The sequence below is a fragment of the Etheostoma spectabile genome, chromosome 22, assembly GCF_008692095.1.
Source record: "Etheostoma spectabile isolate EspeVRDwgs_2016 chromosome 22, UIUC_Espe_1.0, whole genome shotgun sequence".
Lineage (NCBI taxonomy): Eukaryota > Metazoa > Chordata > Actinopteri > Perciformes > Percidae > Etheostoma > Etheostoma spectabile.
In genome coordinates, this window is record NC_045754.1 from 11342574 (window position 1) to 11347034 (window position 4461).

General features: G+C 40.0%; 1 long non-coding RNA gene across 1 annotated transcript in view; it reads right to left on the reverse strand.

Moving 5' to 3' along the window:
• Nucleotides 1–4461, reverse strand: part of LOC116672477 (uncharacterized) — a 12453-nt gene that overhangs the window by 3750 nt on the left and 4242 nt on the right. The window lies entirely within an intron of this gene.

Sequence of the window (4461 nt, forward strand, 5' to 3'; positions counted from 1 at the left end):
GGATGTCATCAGCATAACAATGGTAAGCTATTTCTTCAAAACTACCAATAATCTTTCCAAGAGGAAACATATACAGACAGAACAGCAAGGGCCGAGCACAGAACCTTGGGGCACACCACAGGACAGATGAGCAGAGTCTGACATACAGTACAATATATGTTCCTATGGACACAGCAAAACTTGTGTGTGTGGGGTACAGAAAAAGAGCAGAAGACATTGGCTGTCAGTCCATTAGTTTGGTTTGTTCCTTGCTTGTTGTTTGTGGTTGATTCATTCCAAAAATCTTTATGGCTCTGCTACGTTCTTACAGTATGTGATTGCTCTTAATAAAGTAGTTGCAACAGTCCAACCAATGATGCAAGACAAGTTGAAGCTTCGAATATATTCAAATATTTCTCACCATAGCTTTGAAGCCCCTGAATTGACTTTTCGGGACAGCCTTAATCTTCTGTAGGGAATCAGCCTCTTTTTATTAAATCATTGCTGGCTGGTGAATGCTTTATAATGTCAACTAAGTTTCCTCAAGGGAAATGTTGCCAAATGTCACTCTTTAAATGTTTCTCTCCTGGAGACACAGGTATCTTCCCTTGGAGATGATGATAGGCACACATGTCTGTCTGTCCTGTTCATTTGTCTAGCCATTATTTCACTTATTATCCACATATATGTTTAAACCCTTGGTGAGTTGTTAATAAATGGTTTTCTAAACCCATTTTTGCTCCTCGCAATCCTCACTGTTACTTGGTCAAATCAGCAGGGAATGCCCCTCACATGCTCAATGTACTGTAATATTGCCTTGGTCTCCCAGGATCTTCACAGCATTACAAATACAATTCAAAATTCATATTTGCAAACATCTGAAGTCATGACTCTCAATCCACCAGACAATGAGCTAACAGAAAACATTTGCATCTACATGGATATATCTTGTGGGAGTATTTGCATACCAACTATCATTTTCTATATTTATTTAACAGAGGCTTTGCGATATGATTACTTACCCAACCTGATGTTGTGTGGACAAATAGTAATTCAGTGCCAACTTGATCTGCAGGTGCCTCCAGCGTGTGAGACAACAGCAGTGACAAACTGATGGTAATTTCTGGCTGTACAACCTTTCAACCACCCACCTCACACTCCAATCCTTTCCCTCCCGCTCCTTCCTTGTGCCCTTGTGATTAATGTGTCTTACTCTCCACATGCTGCCCTTAAGACAACAGCAGCTTACTGCTTCCCTTACCCCGCCACAGGTCACCAGAATGACACAGTCATATAGGATTAGCATTCGCATATGGGGTGAACGGTGTTTTCTGTGCATGCTTGTGAGGGCGCAGAAGAAACATCCATGAAGTATTTTTTTTGGCCAATTTATGTCAGAAGAGAAGAAAGGTACAGCCGCTCGAGTGGGTTGATGCCTTGGCAGTCATGTTGTTGCGAAAAACAAGGCTGGAGGGGGTGAGATAGGGATTAGAGGGGGTGATTCATTGCAATCTGCCACAATGGTATATGTGCCCAAAACTGAAATCTCAGCCTTGGTTCTGCCTTAATAAAAGCCTGCTGGCGTTAAACCTTATTACTCAGCAGTCACATGCCAAAAGACATCTCATGTTCCACAGTAAGACCACACAATTCTCTATCTGGTCTTGCATTGTAAATGGTAAGAAAATGCTCAATATATTTAATATAGGGCATCTTTGGTAAAATAATGCCATCCAGAGCATATCTAACCAATTTGAGTCTCAAAAATTTACTTTTCAGACAACACAGGAGTTGAGTGATTCAATTACTTACGATGAAATAGGAAGTATTAAAATGTAGAACGTACATTAAAACATTCTTTTTTTTACAGTGCTGCCCCAAAATATCTTTTTTTTGTGTAACATTTAAAGTGAAGTGAACCTGAAGTAACTGTGGAATGTCTTTGTGAGGTAATACCTTTATCTACCATAAAACCCTTCATTTAAAATAATTAGATAAATTGCATTACCACTTGAAACTGACACAGCTTTAATGGTTATAACAATTGACCAAAGATGCTTTAAAGTCACTGTTTGGTTTGTGCTGAAACTACGGAACTGTCCTCAAGAGACGAGGCCCTTCAAGATTATGAGAATGGGCTGTGGCATAAATGATAAGAGATGCCAAAAAGTAATTCAATGTGTTGTTAAAATAATTGTTTTATTATTCTCTTTACATTCAAGGCAACCACTGGCCCTATTTGTAAGGAAGCAACCTTGGAGAAATCATAGCCCAAAGGGAGAGTTGCAGACTGTGCCTCTTTTTGCCTCATCACCCTCTCTATCCCCCAGACAAAAGTAACAACTTTTAGACAACACAAGGCCAAGAACACAGAGGTTACACAATCCGTGTGTCAATAAAACCTGTTCCTGGTTTCAGCTGCAAATTGAAGGAAATCATGGAGAAATGATTTTGCTGCCAGTAATCCTCAGATGTGTCTAGGGTGAATCCTACCTGCATGGCTGGAACAAGGATGACGACCCGGTAGCTTTCGGTTTGTTCACACAGCGAATGGAATTTCTGACAGTATTATTCAGTAGCCATACATCTTACAAATGACCATTGCCATTTTCCATTTCTCATCACTGGATGTGATGGTTTTGTTACTGTATGATGAAAGTAGAAGATTGGAATTGGTGACAAACAAAAAGACCAATCCCCACAGAAATGTCTGACTTCATTGCACTGGATGAGATTGAACCTGTCTTTCTAACCACCTTTCTGTCCAACTGCCACTGAACGTCAATTTAGTTGGTCCAGGTGCATGCTGAACTCTACTGTCAGTCAACAGTCTAAAGGCTAATTTAGGAAGACACTCTCTGTCCATCTGTGCTCAGTTTCAGCCTCCGTTTAGTTTGGAAAGCACAACTGGGAGAATGTTTTTGCAAGAAGGGTGCCTTGGACCTTTTTTATCTTCACAACTTCGAAACCTACTTATCCTAAAAATGTTTTACATTTTGTGTATAATAGCGTATGTCCTCGGTCTTGATTTGCTTAGCTGAAAGAGGGCTGTAAATGGGAGCCATTTTTTGCACCTTTCTAATCCTCTTACACTCCATCTTTGACCCCTTATCTTGGTTTTCCTTAAAATTACAGAGGCTAATTACATAGCACCAGTAGAAATTCAGCTGGATTGAGTGCAGTTCTGGGGCATATGTGATGTAACATTTGTTGTGCAACTTCTGATGCTGAAGCTAATCCTATCAAATGAGGATGAGTACAGCACAATCCCAAGTCTAACACAACCACACAGGCAGCAGATACAGATCCCCTACCAGAGCTGATCTGAACCAAAAGGATACATGTTTCTGTAACATAGACAATGCCTCTTCTTAATGTCTGTTGATTTTAATATGCATTAACCACTGGTGTCATGATAAGGTTTCTGAGATGTTGCTATAAGGGCATATTGCAGAAAATATAGAATACTTAAACACAATAACCACCTCCATTGTGATTGTTTTGACAAAACAATATTGTTATATCCTTTTCTGCCTCATACAGTACTGCAGCTCATGTAACAAAGAACATGTAATCTATTTCATAAAGGACTTGAAACTAAGTGACTCAGCAAGAGTCAAGCCATAAATCAAGAAAATATGACACCTTTTGTACCTTTTACAGGGTGCTTTATTTTTTAACTGAGTGACCTTCACTGATATGGATTACTGTTACATTTGCCCAGCAGACAGTGGAAAGTTTATAAAATATGTCTGCCATATCTTCTCATAAGGGCCATATCTATGCCACATTGTCCAAACAGATCACATAGGAAGCCTGTATAGCTGTGGCCTCTGTAAAGCTGCCAAGTCAGCCTGCCGTCTCTGTGGGAAGGCCATATATTTGCTGTCGAAGAGTGTAGTCATAAACGAGCTGGTCTCTGTTCATAACTTTCCTTTTATTGTTTATCATCCCATTCCAGAGCACAGTCACCATCTTTAAAACCCCACAGGACAGGTCATCTCTCATGAAACATAGATCTGAAATTTTGACACCAAAACTGGGATGAAAAGGTGGAAAGAGCAAAAAAAATACAAAGAAGCAAAAAAGCAGACGCTATATTTCAAGACTGACAGACTGTTTTGGGCATCTGGCGGCTGTTGCTATCACCTCTGGTCTGTGCAGTTAGGTCATGAATCAAGCAAGTCAGCCAAACTCACATATAGTAGAGGTCAAATATTATCCTCACAAGCGCAAATGAGATTTACACTGACAATGTTAAGGCAGGATTGGCAGCCCTTTAGAGGCCTTTGGGCAATAAAGTGATTAGGGCTGCACAATTAATCGAATTTTAATCACAATTCTGGCTTTCCACAATCAAATTTGCGTGATTGAACAATATTATAAATGTGTCATTCCATTCATAGAATGCGCCGTTTTTTTTGCCAAGCCAAACCACCGCTCTGTAAACCACTGTCTGATCATGTGCCAGTCAGAGTTGTT